General features: G+C 31.7%; 1 long non-coding RNA gene and 1 pseudogene across 1 annotated transcript; both read right to left on the bottom strand.

The window, feature by feature from the left end:
- Window positions 1-565: 565 nt before the first annotated feature.
- LOC149986698 (TMV resistance protein N-like) lies at window positions 566-2,896 on the bottom strand (annotated as a pseudogene).
- Window positions 2,897-3,612: 716 nt separating this feature from the next.
- On the bottom strand, window positions 3,613-9,050 carry LOC112274014 (uncharacterized). Its single transcript, XR_002967276.3, has 2 exons — window positions 5,223-9,050; window positions 3,613-4,896 (listed from the first exon to the last, which is right to left on the bottom strand). It is a non-coding gene; the product is annotated as an uncharacterized LOC112274014 (long non-coding RNA).
- Window positions 9,051-16,669: the final 7,619 nt, after the last annotated feature.

Here is a 16,669-nt window from a genome sequence, read left to right as displayed (position 1 = left end):
TCTTTTAATTTGTAATTCTATGACATGTCCAATAAAAAATATTTTAAAGTAAGAGAATGCTTCACCAATATAAAGAAGTTGCTTAGTATTCTTACCACAATTTTAGGAGCAAAAATACTAACACAATAACTTAAAATTCGAAGTGATGAAAAAGAAGCACTTCTTATTTCATCTATATTATTATTGTTTATATCATTGTAGAATAATCCCTCCAACTACAAATCAACACAATCAAATGCACTATCAGATTATAACTTCTATATTAAAAATATACTTAAAGTACATACAAATCTAATTATATTATAAGATAAGTTTGTTTTAAATTTTAACTTTCTATCTATATAAATTTCAAAAACAAAATAAATTTTATATAATATACGTAACTAAATAAAAAATCCAACCTTCAAATAATACTTCTTTTTTATTATCATTAATTTTCCACATTTCATTTAGTTTATTGTTAAGTAAAATTACCTTGTTTGCAAATCCATGAAATGGATCTACATTTAAGTTCCACATCCTTGTGTATTTATACTCCATCTCATTTTCTATAATATTTCTATCCATGTCTTGTAGTTGATCATGTATTCTTATAATTCCATCTTTGTCTACTTTTACCAATGATTGGTTGATCAATGTATCTAATATAAATTCTACATCTTGTTCAAAGATATTTTTTTGACTATTGGTCCATATTTGCAATGCTCTATCTTTTGACATGCCTTGTGGATACATATCATAACAAAAAAATAACATATGTCTAAAAACATACTCTTCTCTTTAACTTTCAAATTATCAAAGCTCATTCTTAATATCTTCCAAATCTTGTAGTTACTCTTGTTTTCATCTCCATCTAACTCTCTTCCCCTCCTCAACTTTTGTAAAGCTCGCTCCCAACATCTAAACCTCTTATTCTCTCTTAAAAATGCTCCCACAACTTTTAAACTCAATGGTAGGCCATTGCAAGCTCTTACAATTTGTTTGCCTACCTCAATAAGTTCATTGGGTAGATTTTCTTGACCACAAGAATGTGTGATAAACAACTTCATACTTGTTTCATCATCAAGTTCTTCAATATTTATTTTACAAATTTCTTCACCACCATACTTTATTGCTTTTGAATCTCGAGTTGTTGCAATTAATGTACTACCATTACTAGCAAATAGTTCATCCATAGGCACAACAACTTCAATTTGACTTTGATTCTTCACATTATCAAAGACTAAGATGGTTTTGTTCTCCTTCAAGAATGATATCAACTTTTTTTTTAGCTTCTTTTACATCCTTTGGTTTTGATTTGACTTTAAAATTTTCTAAAATATTGCAAGAAGTTGCGTAGCCATCACCACCACTTTCAATGTACTCCACAAAGCACAAGGCATTGTATATGTCTTTTACACTAGTTGGTATAGCCTTTGCTATTGTAGACTTGCCTATTCCACCCATTCCAATAAGATACAATGCCTTCACTTTGTTTGCATAATGTTGTCTTATTTGTAATAAATATTGTGCTCTACCAAACATTTCTTCCTCACATATATCAACCTATAATTGAAAAATCCATCCAAAAATCAACAATGAAATCAAAATGATGCATATACTACATTTCAACCTAGTCTTACTAACTTGAACATATGGTAAAACATGTAAATATTATTATGGCATAAAAGAATATATACAAGTTTCAAATACCATCAATACAATCACTATGATACATAATCTCTGTGGTTTTAGTGCAAGTCTTACCAATGGCAATCTATTATGTATTTGCTAAAATTTTACATTTTGATGACAGTTATTTTTTGTTGCTTCAAACTTCGGAGCATTTTCCAAATCAACTCCAACTAAGTGCTTTTTCTTCAATGATTCCAATCTTTCACAAATATTTGCAAATTTTGACGGATACAAAGGATTCAACCTCCAATATTCTTGAATAATTTTAATCAAATCATTACAATTTGAAGGTAAGTTTGGTCTTTCACCTTTCTCAATTCTTTCTAATATCCCTTTCATTCCATGAACATCATAAAATGGATCTTCTTTTGAAAGAATCTTAGAACATATCATTGCAAATGAATAAACATCAGCTTCAGAATGACACATTTCTATTGATTGAAATTTATTTCTCAATGCCTTTAGAGCCATATATCTAAGACTACCATAGATGTAATTATTCTCTGTGGCTTTTGGATTTCTTCTTACTTCAATCTTAGACATTCCAAAGTCAATCACTTTTACAATAGCATGTCGAACAATCTTGTTCATAATCTTTGACTCCACAATATTAACCAAAATATTCTCAGATTTTAGATCTCGATGTGCAATGTGCATATCATGCAAGTAACACATCTCTTTGGCAATTTGATACATAATGTCAATAAGAAAAATATAAGATACCTCTTTTTCATCTTCCAACATATTGCTCAAATTTTTTTGCATCAACTCCATTCCAATATATAAATACTCTTTTTTATCTTTTGTTACAAAAGACTCAATGCTTCTATTGGCACTACCTTTCATTGCAAAATAATATGTTACTAAGTTGGGATGGCTCAAACTTGCTAGAATGCTGACTTCTTTGATGAACATTTTATCAAATTCAACATTTATTTTTTTAGTTGCACACACAAGTCCCAATCACTTAGATTTATAAACTTCATCACAACTTCCTTCATTTATACATTGTATAATTTCAAAACTCTTCATGTCTAATGATAGTTTCAAATTATCCAATTGTCCACCTTCTATGCAAAGCAAGTCTTCAAATCTTTGTAGTAGATGCTTTGCTAATCCAAAATATTCAAAATCTTTTTTTCTACTTACTTGGATTAACATCTTTTGTAAAAACTCAACATCCTCTTCCACTTTATCATGTGATGAAAAATTAAAAGTGGCAAAAGTATTGCCTTCAACTTGGTTAGAATGATACTTCAAAAGCAAATCACTTGCTATATCACAACAACATTTTAAATCCAGAAGTAGTTCTCTAAAAGTCTCTTTGTTATTCAATTGGAAGATAGCTTCTTCACACCAATTTTCTTTTCTACAATTTTCTATTAGAAAATAAGATTTGTTGATTATGAAAAGTAATTCACTCAATAAAAGTCCAAATTCCAATCCATCATTTGTGCAAGTCATTAGGTGATCGAAAACCTTCGTAACGTGTTCAATTTTCTTGCACAAATTAGCACATTGGTTCTATTCAATAAGTTATTTTTCTTCAATAAAGCCTTAAATGCTCCAACATAGACTTTAGATTCTTCTTAAGTATCTCCACAAATACCTTGCATATTTGATTTTTTTTCATATTGTTCCATTTTGCTTAAAGACCTTGATATGAAAAAACCATAGAAATAGCTCCAAATCATGAATATATATTGCTTCAATGATACCAAAAGATATTCCATAATAGATTAATAAAAATAATTTCCAATTTCACCTTTTCACCACCTATAGAAAATTACACATTAGATTTGTTTAGTATTTCAAAAATATTTTTCAAACACTTTATTTTTTAGATTGTCCCACAAACCATACAATCTTCCATCATTAAGATTGAATCTGTAATTCTAAACCAAAACCAACAATCTCAAATAACCCTAAAACCAACACTTGATTTCTTTACAAATTTAAATAAAACAACTTCGATGTTAAAATTACTCATTTTATATCATAATCCAAAAAAATTAAATGCCCTCTACGGACCATAACAATGTTAAAAGTTTGGAGTTCAATGCTCAAGGGAGTAACGGAACACGGCAGGTCGTCGGATTCGGTAATGACATGCAGCAACAGTTTCGCCCGTGAAGTGAAAGGGACATAAACAACAATCCTCAACAATGCTTAACAGCAGCTCTAGGAGATAGGAGCGGACAGTCAGCAAAGAATCCAACGACGAGTTGTCCTTCAGCCAAAGAGTAAAATAGAAGAACAGCAACCACGTGGGAGAAAATAAAGACCAACGCCGCGAACAATTCTACTCTGTTACCAGTTTGAATTGCCTCGTTCACTGATCCACGGATTATTCCAGCTCACGTGTACTTCCTCGTGCTAAAAATCCGGCACCGCGCACGCGTCGCAGATCGCAACGTCAAGGAAGGCCTTGACGTGGACTTAGAACACAACTCCAGCACAGCCGACGCCGGAAGGGATATCAACGCCGCATTTAATCACTTCACCACACCACTGCGAGCTAGGGAGGACAAAAATAAAAGCTGAAAAGAACAACTTCAACAAGAGGAGGTCAACTGCTACCCTCGTCGATGATGGTAGGAACGAGCGCCTGGAACCGTCCAACCACAATGCGCCAGAGGTTGCGGAGCTCAAAACAACAAGACAAAAAGAAAACTAACCAGAGAGAGGACAACAACTGGATTCTACACAAGGAACATTTTCAAATGCATACTACATTTCAGTTTACGACCTTCCCTTGCGCATCTCCGATGATGAAAAATACATGCAACTCAAGAAGATTTTAACGAGGGTTTAATTTGTTTCCTACAGCGTTGAAATATGTTGAAATATGTGGTCATATAATACATGTAAATGAACACCAGCTCATTCACGATTGATGATAACGTAGATGTGACCCGCGACTAAAGTTGCAGTGGAAGAGCTCCAGGTCAGATCTTCTGTTGACAACATTGAGTCTTCCAAGATATAGAACACACACAGATTGCAACTGTGAGAGAAAAAGCTCAATCCTCAAAACGAACTAAGAATCTAGACGGACAAGTTTGAAGATGTTCTCACCATATTCCAGCTTGAAGAACTCTTCCGTCCTCTAAATCATTCAGATCCTCTCCTATCTCGCAATTCGAATGCACACAAGACAAGCCAGGATACAATTGTAATATGGTATTCAATGCGCCGTTATTTTCTTGCCAATCCTCATCCCTGCAGCCGGAATTTCAAAAATAACAAACAGACAACCAAATACTAAGTACATATCAACGCAGGAATACCATATAGTCCCTAGCAAAAAATTCGAACTTCAGCTAGATTGACATCATATGTTAAAGTATCTACAAAGTGCAATCTTCTTAAAAACCTAAAACCTTTTGATTGTTTACGCGCTTGCATAGGATACAGCAAGCACGAGCTTATGATCAAGCCTATTGTCTGGCTTTCGAGCATCACCTCGGGCACTATATTCGAAACACGGAAAGCCATCGTAACAATCTCGGAACCAAAAAAAAGAGAAATACCACCAGATTACCTACCATCCGCGGCTCCTCGCTCTCACGTTGCATGCATGCAGCACAGCGATGTCACGACATGTATGTTAGCGCAAATTCGAGCTATTGGACGCGAGGAGACAGCACACGGCTGCAACGGTTTCGCAGGGGAGGGCGAAGGGAAGTGAAAGGGGAGGTGGAAGCGAGGATGTGTGGTGTGCTTGAAACCCCAGACGGCACAGATGAAAAAGAGGCGAATGAACAACCTCGTGCAGTTTGCGGTGCCTAGAATCAGTCCTCTGCTACAAGATTTCCCGTAAATTTTGGTATTCCAATGCCTCTGAAAGCACGGCCGCGCACTGTGGAGTTCCATTCATTCTGTTCAATTGTATCATATTCGGTGGATTGATGTATGTTTTGGACAATGGTTGTGAACGGCAACTGTGTCCGTCGACTCTGCTTCATGAGTTGCCATGCAATCCGGTCCTGCAAGCCCATCCGTGTTTTCACGCAATCAGTTCCCCTATCTGGACCCATTCGGTAACTTCTCAAGGAGGTTCCTAATCTAACCTTCAATTGTGTGCTCACATCTCTGCATCTTTTTTTGTGTTTTTTTCATAGCGTTAGCTGCGTTGGTTAGACATTCTAGAATTTGCTTGGTGGCTTTCATGTATTATCTTCAAAGCCTAGATTGCCTTTTTCAATGAAGTTACTGAAACCATGTTTGGTGTTAGGATTTGAGTTTCAGATATATGGATAGTCATGTCTATTTTCCCTGTCATTTGGATTTCAGCCATGGTTTTGATGCTTGTGGTAAAGAACGTTTTTGAGGTTCATGCTCAAGAAAGGGTCTTTGCTTGTCTTGTGTGAAAAGCTGTTGTCAACTGGAATTCAGCTTCAATTTGGACTTTGTTCTTATTTGTTTCTGTTTTTTTCCTGCGAAAGGTGTCCTGTTCTGTCGTTCCGGGTGGTCTATTTCATGGAGCACAATCCTGTGATTACAATTCAATCTAAGTCATTTTGCAGTGGTCAGAAATTGAAGGTCTTTGCAACCAGAAACCACAGGAAAGGGATTGTTGATAATGTGTGCGGCCGTGTTCTAAAACCGTGCCTGGCTTCCTCGTGAACCGTCATGTCCATGTTCGATTTCTTAGGGTTTGCACTTCCAGGAGGCCTCGTCCTCACTGGGATCGCTCCTCCGCAGATCAAGCAAGTTCTTTGAATACGTCGACCCAGTTGAGTCAAAATTTCTGAACTGGCGATGGCAGTCTAGTTTAATTAGGAAAATGAATCTAAGAATTGTTACAAGTAGCGCCATAGCCAGTCTTCCTCTCATGCTCATGCCGACCTCGGTCAAACATGCTCGCGTCCATGCACAGGCTACAATGTGCTAGTATTCTAATCGTTTCAATTGTCTAGAATGACATTGATATTTTTTTCTATTTTACAAGTTTACTAGTTTATGATGGGACTTACAATTTTTTATTATTAGTAGTATGGATGCACCAAAGTCGAATACACACTTGCATGATATATCTATCAGATTCTTGTAAAAGTCGGATCAAAGCACAACCCAAGCATGGATGAGTTTGTTATTGAGGAAGTTTTTTATTTTTTATTGTTACCTAACTTTATAAGGAGATAACAGTGATGACAATAATAAGAATAAGCGTTTTACATTTTGATTTGGTGAAAACTGATCTAAGTTTAAAAATTTGGTGAATAGCATTGATTTAGGAATATTTGCAATGTACTTGGAGGTCTTCTGACAATTTATGCAAAATAAATAAATTTAAGTTTTATTTTATTTTATTTTATTTTAGTATAGAAAACTAATTTAAAATTTTGGAATAAGATGAAATAGTCAAATTTACATCCATATAAGAAGAATTTACATCCTCCCTACTTCAACCATTTCTTTCTAAATCAAAGCCCCATAGAATGTGACTTTGGCTCACATTGCTTGCAAGAAATATCTTCCTTGGCATATCCATGAATGGTAAATCAAATTGTGTAGGTAGCATTACAGAATGCAGATAGATGTTAATTGGTGGAAATTCAGAAAAGTTGGAGTGAGAGGGGAAAAACAACTAACCATTGTTCTATATGTAATAAGATTACTCAAAGCTTAGTTTTTTAACACGTGCAAGGTTAAAAATTGTATCCCTTAATAGCATTGTTTGGCTTCCATGCATGTTCTCCATTGCTTTTCTTGTACAAATTTCTCACCTCTCTATTACAGCTCTAAGTAGCTCTATTACTTTTGCAATTTGAGCTATATTGGCATCTTGTGCACACAAAGCCTTTGTACATTGTGATGCTTCCTTTTTAACAGCATGACAAGCTTCGATGGTAGTCATTTTTGTAGCCCATGGCTCTTGTTGTCAAATCTACTTTATTCACTCTACTACATGCCAAGTAGTGCTTCCCTATACATGCTCCAAAGTACCACTATTTTTAATAGAAGCATCCGTAGAAGTATTCCTATAGATCTTAAAGGATCTCATACGCTTCTTCACGACTTCCTTATTTGATGGATAAATATCACGAACATACACATATAAGCTAGTAATTACTTGTATAAATAGATAAAAGTAAAGTTAATTCTATAATATCTTCTATAAAAGCTTCTTAGAAGCTTCATAGACACTGCTTTGACTTTATAAGTGTCTATAATTGATATTTTGGATTAAAAACGTAGTCAACAAGTTGGCCATGTGCCACACATGTTGTTAGCTTGAAGACCAAGCTAACTATGTGGCCCATAGGTAGAAAAACTTGCCTTGTAAGTTAAGGCATATATTTTACAAAGTCAACACATATTAGAGGTCCTATAGAACATTGCCACGTAGTCCATGGTTAGATAGTATATATAGAGACAAGAGTGAAACCTTCTTCACTCTTGTGAACTCCTTTCTTATTTCTAATCAAGTTTCAAGAGTCTAAAGTTTTCTTGTCTTTTGGCAATAAGCCATTTGAGTTTCTTTTTAATATACCTACTTCTTTATTTCTATTTTGTCATTCTTTCTTTGATACAAATTTCATTGATTATGGATCATTTTTTAGTTTATATCCTTGACAAATTGACAAGAGTATACTTATAATATTAGAGCTTTGTTTTGTCTTGATTAAGAGTGGATTACCCCTTTTTCATGATAAGACATAAACATATTAGAAGTTGCGGATTACCTTCTTTTAAATTGATATTATTTTTAGTATTTTCTTTGTCTTTAGTCCTTTCTCTTATTTGTCTTCAATGGTATAAGATATTTTTTTGAGTGTTATTATGGCAGAGCTTGTTGAAATGAAAAGTGCAATGGCACAAATGTAAGAACAATTGAGAGATTTGATGCTTGCGATGCATCAACTTAGCTTACCACCACAAAAATCAACAAAAATGGCAAGAAGTGAGGATATAGAAATGATTAGAGCTGCTTCAACATCTGCACCAAATCATGTCCTTCCATCCACGGTGGAACATCCTTCAAGTGTTAGAGAACTAAGAGTTGCCTTGCCTAAGAAGTTTGATGGTACAAGATCCAAATTTTGAAGATTTATTAATCAAGTATAATTTGTGATTGAACTTCAACTTCAAAGGTATCCAACTCTAGGATCATAAGTTAGATTCATTAGTACACTTCTTTTAGATTCAGCACTATCGTAATTTTTATCTTTTCTTGAACGATAAGATCCAATATTGAATAATCTAGAGGCATTTTTGAAAAAATTTTGGTAGATGTATGCAAAACATGATGCAACTTGTGTTGCAACCAATAAGATTTGTATTTTACAACAAGACAATCGATCTATAATATCATATGCTTTCCAATTTTGACAACTTGTAATTGATATCAAGTGGGATGATGCTGCATTTATTAACCAATTTTTCTATCGATTACAATATGAAGTAAAAAAATTGATGCTCAACTTACTTGATCCTCAAACATTGAGTCAAACAATTGATTTTTTTGTGAAGTGTGATAATTAACTTTTTGAATTTCAATTTGAGAGTAGCACAATTGGGCCTTAACATTTTTACAATTCAATGGCAATATCAACATCTTGTCAATACATACATTTAAAAGTAGAAGATATGCACATTGATGCGATACATTTTAAACCTCTTATCGAGCAAAAAAAGACTTGTCGCCATTAAGAAGGATTGTGCTTATATTATAGAGAACCTAATACACTGCTCAACATTATCCAAAGAAGCGATAAAACAACAAAATGAGGAGCACAACTATCAAAGAAGACAATGTGTCAGAAAACAAATTTGTCCAGCTACAATAAGGACTATGTGGCTAGATTCTTATACAATTTCTAATGAAGGTCATATCTTCTCTTTATTTCATAATAGATGTATATTTAGGACCTAATAATTATAAGGCCTTTGCGTTAATAGATTTAGAAGCCTCAGCTTGTTTCTTAGATGTAGAATTTGTTAAAAGTCATAAAATATCGTTAACACAAAAATCTAAATTTATTTATGTAGAAGTCATAGATGGTCGTTTGTTATCTTTTAGAGATGTTACTCATAAAACACTTCCTATACATATAGCAATAAATGGTCATAGTAGTTCTGTAATCTTTAGTATAATTATATCTCCCTCTAATCTAGTTATCATGGTTAGAACAATATAATCCTTGCATAGATTGGATTTTTTGTACTCTTAATTTTTCTAAAAGTATAACTAAGAGTAAAAGTAATCCAGTAGAAAGTCATAAGTCCAGCACAATAAAACTTGTATTTATAGGTGCAAGAACTTTCTTCCATGTTGCAAAAGAAGAATCACCTTATGTCATTTCGCCACACCTATTTCTAATGATGCAAAGACTTCAATGGCATTCCAAGCCAATATGAAGAATTTTAAGATGTATTTGAGAAGAAGAATGTGGATATTCTTTTAGAACATTATTCCTATGACTACTCAATTGATCTTCAAGAAGAAACACAACCTCCATTTAGACCAATTTATATTTTATCACAAAATGAATTGGCTGAATTCAAGGAATATATTGAAGAGAATTTGGCTAAGAATTTTATACGCCATTCGAAATTGCCACCACAAGCTCCAATCTTATTTGTGAAGAAAAAAGATGTATCTTTGCAGATGTGTGTTGATTATTGAGGACTCAATAAGATCACCATGAAGAATAGGTACCCTCTATCTTTAATATCCAAACTTCTTGATCAACTCAATCAAGCTAAGATCTACACAAAAATATATCTACAAGGAGCATACAATCTAGTATGTATTAAAGAAAGAGATGAATAAAAGATTACATTTCAAATTAAGTATGGACATTTTGAATACAATGTCATACCTTTTGGACTTACAAATGCACTGCCAATTTTTCAACATCTAATGAATAATGTTTTTTAAGAGTTTTTGGATGATTTTGTTGTTTGATATTTGGACGATATCTTGATCTATTCTAAGAACACAAATGAACATGAACTTCATGTCCATCATGTGTTACAAAAATTAAGAGATGCAAGACTTTATGCTAAGATAGAAAAGTGTATATTCCACATTATTCAAGTCGACTTCTTAGGATATATTATTTCAAATGATAGATTTGTGATGGATTCTAAAAAATTCAAATTATTATGGATTGGAAAATTCCAAAAATAGTAAGAGATGTTCAATGCTTTTTGGGCTTTGCCAACCATTATCAAATCTTCATCAAAGACTTTTCTTGAATTGCAACTCCACTTATATGTTTGACTAGTAAAGATAAACTTGAGTAGAGCAAAGAAACTGAAGCATCTTTTGAAGCTTTGAAGTCAGCCTTCATTTTTGCAACAATCTTATATTGCATCAACTTTTTTAAGGTATTTTTTATGGAAACAAATGCATCTTACTTTGCTTTAAGTGCCATATTATGACAAATGAAAACAAATGATAAACTTCACCATGTAGTTTTTCATTCCAAAACATTTTCAGCTGTCGAGATTAATTATGAAATCCACAACAAAGAGCTTCTTGCAATCATGGATTCATTTTAAGAATGGCATTATTATCTAGAAGATACTTCCAATTTAGTCACTGTGTATACGAACCACAAGAATCTAGAATACTTCATATTAACATGTGTTTTGAATTGTCGCCAAGCCTATTGAAGCATGTTTTTATTAAGATTTGATTTCAAGATCACATATCGATCCGAAAAATAATAAGGTTTGTCAGGCACCTTTTCTAGATGTTTTTATCTTGCATCAAAAGAATGAGATGCATCTTTTGATCAACGAAGAATGATTCTCTTGAAGCCAGAGCATTTTCATCTTTAAGTAATGAAATCAACATTGACTATTGATTCAATCCTTGTGAAATAAATCCAATCAAGTATATCTTCTAATCTTCTTATTCACAATATCAAGAATCCTTCTTCTAAGTTCCAAGATACTTCTAAGTTTGAGTTCAAAATAACCTAATCTTTTTTGAAGGTCGATTATATGTTGCAAAAGGAAAAACATGATTATGTGTTCTTCAAGCACCTATAGCAATTCTAAGATTCTTTTGTAGATTAAAGAGTGGGATTTGATAGGAGATTAGATAAGGTTTCTATAAGCATTGGTTTTGTATGATTTGGATTTGTAATGACTTTATAAGGGCTTTACAAAATCAAGTTTGTTTCAGATAACTTGGATTTTTGTGAAATAAAATAGGGTTGATGTTTTGGGTGATTTTGAGAGTTCTGTAATGGATCTATAGATGAAATTTTGTGGGTAATGGTTATAGTTGTACTTAATATGTATTGTAAATTTTAGCTTGATCTAATAGTTGAATTGAGGATTATTGAGGTTTAAGTAGATTAAGGTCTCAAAAAATAGAAATTTAGGTCCAATGAAGATTTTTAAGATTTCTTGCAATTTATTAGTTGAATTGGAGTGAAATTTTTTGTATAAAGATAGTAGACTTTTTTTATTATGTATATAAGAATTTTGAGATCAATCAAATGATGAAAAGAAGAGATATTGGCTCTAAGAGATTAGTATCAAGGTTAGAGAAGGAGGTCGGCTAATACTTGAACATGTTTTTGAGGTTATCATCTATTTGGTAATTCCGATTTTTATTTTATTTTATTTTATTTATTTTTGATACTTGTTATCAATTTAATTATTAAGGAGTATAAAAATTTTGAGTTAAAATCAATAGTTCATTCATTAATTATTGAGATTCAAAACTATTGTAGGAATTATTTGGAATTGGTTAGGGTTTGGTTTAGGGTTTAAGATTTGGTTAGAATTTGATTAGGGTTAGGATTTGATTAAGATTTAGGATTTGGATTAAGATTTAGTTAAGATTTGGTTTAGGATGTAAGATTTGGTTAGGATTTGATTAGGATTAGAATTTGGTTAAGATTTGATTTAAGATTAGGATTTTTTTTGGAGTTGGTTTAGGGTTTAGGATTTGGTTAGGATTTGATTTAGGATTAGGATTTGGTTAGGAGTTGATTTAGGATTTAGGATTTGATTAGGAATTGATTTAGAATTTAAGATTTGATTAGGATTTGATTTAAGATTAGTGTTTGGTTTAAAGTTGATTTAGGATTTAAAATTTGATTAAGATTTGATTTAGGATTTAAGATTTTGTTAGAATTTGATTAAGATTTGTTTAATATTTATTTAGGATTTAAGATTTAATTAATTTTTGGCCTAAAGTTTAAATAAAGTCCATTAAGATTTTAACTAGGATTAAATTAAGATTGGATTGAGATTAATTTGAGATATATTTGTGATCATTCTAATATTTTTTTAAGATTTCTTATTATTTCTTTGTAATTCCTTTAAGATTTCTTTGAATTTGATCAAAGCTTACTTAGCATTGTTAGTGTTCTATTAGAATTAGGATTTTGTTGTTGCAATTTTCATTTTGCCTTCTACATCCAGGTGCTCGAAGCATTTTTAAGCAAGACTTCAAGTATTATGACATATTTGGTAAATATGACGTGAAACGCTTGAGGTGGAAGATATTTGGTTTTCTTAGATTATTTGAATTATGGAGAAGGAAGGCAAGAGAGTTGAAAGAAGAGCTATAGATGGTGCATCAATTGGAACTGTAGGTGGTGGAATTAATGGAGGACAAGGTATATATTTTGATCCTAACTTTGCAATCATATTTGAAGCTTTTAACTTATTCATGCAATAGCAAGAGGTGAAAGATTGCAATAAAGATATAGCAAAAAAAGCATTACAAGCACTTGTGGATAAGATCAACCAATTTGAAGGAAAAGATATTACAAAATATTTAAGGTATTATATAAAGGAAATAGAATTGAAGCATATTTTAGAAAAAAAGATGATTCAATTATTTGAATTAGCCTCTGTACCAAAGATAAGAAATCAAATAATGTCTCTTACATGACATTTTGGAGGTTCATGGGAGAAATTTTTTCAAGCATTGAAAGATGAATTTTCTTAAAAGATAGTGACAGGGTTACAAAAAAATCTTTTTTTGAATGGATTGAAAGGCCAGAGAAGGGTCTTCTAACAACAAAATTATTAAAAGAGTTTGAAAATCAATATTCTTCTTTATCAAAAAATAAAAGGCAATTGTTGGATCCAAGTAAGGTAGAGTTCTTTCTTAAAGCAACTGATAGAGAGTTGTAAGAGAAGTTGGAAATCTTGCTTGAAGATAAAAAAGAAGATGAAGGATTGATAACAAATTAGAAAGAAGTAGAGGAGGTAGTAGGATTATTGACAAAAAGAGAAAGGAGATAAGATAGGGTGGATATTCAAAGACCATTTCAAACATCTAAGGTAAAAGTATCTACTATCCATTCAACATCTTTGATTCAACTTTCAATGGCTATATCAAAAAAAGAAGAAATGGACATTGATGAAATCATATATGAGATGAAATATTTACAAATAAAATTCACAAAACTTGAAGAGAAAGGTCAATCATCAAGACTATCAACAAAACAAAGATTATGACCAATGAAAGGTGTAGTGCATAGGTGCATGTGGTGTGATAGCATAGATTATTCAAGGAAGGAATGTGAAGATTTTATAGAGGCACTACATAAAAGAGTTTTTATTTTTAAAGATGGTATGATACACTTAAAAGAAAGTAGAAAAAAATTGGAAACAAATTTTGGTAAAGAAGGAATGAAGGTGTTTTTAGAGATACTTTCAAAGTACATATAATCTCAAGCAATAAAGCATCAACATATTGGGTGGGAGCAAATTCTAGTAAATGTTTAACTATAAATTTTGAGTTTTTAAGAGAATCTAATTTTTTGTGGATAAGTGACATGAATTATGATGAAAAGAGTAAATTTACTAGAAATGATTTAAAACGTATTGGTAATAACATTTGACAAATTACTGGGTGGGATGATCTAGTAGATAGATTATTTATACATGCTCATATTGCAAAGAGTCAACATGAAGCGTTAATAGAAGAAAAATAAAAGAGAGATGAAAATAATGAATGGCCTTCAAAAATAACTACAAGGAGAAAAAAAACATGAAAATAAAAGAAACTTATACATGAAGAGATAATAGAGAATATTTCCAGAAAAAAAACAAAAATTGGAAAAAAAAAAAAAAAAAAAAAAAGCAAAGACTCCTACTTATAAATTACAATGAGATATTGAAGCTACTATAGATTTGAAGAGGATATTGAAGGAGTAGATTTTAAGTGGAAAGGTTGAATTCACAATTGGTGAAATTCTAAGAATTAGAAAGTGAGAGTGTAAATTTCACTCCTCTACCCAAATTACAAGATGGCCTCAATTAAAAGTTTTTTGTAATGGGTAGTGTGAAGTGGAAGATGCAATGAAAAAGAAAAAAAAGAAGAAACAACACAAACAAGTGAAAGAAATGTATACAAGCAAATACACACTCCAAAAACCCGGTCACAGTCTGTTCATAGAGTTTTCACCTAGTAAAAAATAAAAAATAAAAATAAAAAGTATATTTTTAGGAATTTAATTTTTTAAGCTTTCCAATGATTTAAAAAACATATAAATCCGAGTTACTATGAGTAAGTTATGAAGGTTTAAAAATAACAAGTAAATAATTAAAAGTTAAGTAAAATGTTTTATTTCAAGGATAACTTGTTTATAGGTCAAGGGTTCGAGCTTCACCAAGGCTCACATATAGTGTATATTGGTTGTCTAAAGAGGCCTTGAGGGCTAATTCTTATCTTCCTACCTATACCCAAAGTGCTACAACCCATATGGGACTTATACACCTTCATTCCTACAAGGACTAGATTAGCTTCTGGTCCTCCTATTTTCTACTAGTAAAATTCATTTTTTTATATTTTTGACTACACCATGGTGTTTAAAAACATCCCATTAGCTTGGAAATTTGATGTGGCCTTCAAATCTTACTTCCTTTCTTCATAATGGCTTTTGAAGTGATAAAACTCATTTTTACCAAGATCTTAAATATTGTTCTAAAAATTCCTAAAAAATTATAAATAAATTCTAAATAAAAATTTAAAAATCCTATAATATTTCTATAATGCTAATATCCATATAAGGCTATATTTTCCTACCTTTTTGATTTTTGATGATAATAAATCTCAATTTAAATCTACTATAAATCCTATTTTTTGTATCAATAACTAAAACGATATGAGGTTCTTTCTCATGCTTCTTCTAACTACTAATATTTATAGTTTTTATAAATAGTACATATAGATAGAAGACAAAAATAAATATTAGTCTTAATAAATAATCCTTAATACTTAACAATGAATAAAAATACTAAATTAACAAAGATAATTATCTTCAAGACTTACTAAGACTCCATCTCCACCACTAACATTCTAATTTTCTATTTTTCAAAGGATTTCTTCACTACTCACTATATATTATCATTTAAAGCATTTTAAATGTATATTTTTATTTTAAAATAATAAGTGAGATAATTTGATGACTTAGACAAGGTGACTATGTGAGATGACTTGTAAAGGAGAAGAATTTAGAATTGACCTTCTAAAATGCTATTGAACATAAAGAAGATTTTTCTATGGAAGTTCTTAACAACTATTCAAGACAAGAATGAGTGACTTATTACTTCTTCTAAAATAGTGTTAATAAAAGAGAGAGAGAAATGATCTTTTTGAGTGTACTTGTTAAGTTTCCTGTAATCTATGTATACTCAAAGCTTTCTATTCTTCTTTTTGACTAATACCATAGGTGAAACTCAACCGTAATTTCCACAGGTTGAATAAATCTCACTTGGAGGAATTTTTTTAATTCTATCTTGACAATTAATTAGAGATTGAGATTCATTCTTCTTTCTTTTTATTTCATAGGAATTGAATTAAGGAGAAGAAGGATTCTATGTTGAGCTACTTTTGGAGGTATGCCCTTAAGATCTTTATAAGACCATGCAAATACATTCCTATACTCTATAATTAATGACTTGTAACTTGTCAAGTCATCCTCTGTCAATTGAATCCCTACTTTGATGAGTTTTGGATTCTCCTTCAAAGATACATCCATTAATTTGTAATCAAGGTTGT

Source organism: Physcomitrium patens, chromosome 21 (assembly GCF_059467195.1).
Source record: "Physcomitrium patens ecotype Gransden chromosome 21, ASM5946719v1, whole genome shotgun sequence".
NCBI lineage: Eukaryota > Viridiplantae > Streptophyta > Bryopsida > Funariales > Funariaceae > Physcomitrium > Physcomitrium patens.
This window is presented reverse-complemented; position numbering and strand designations above follow the sequence as displayed.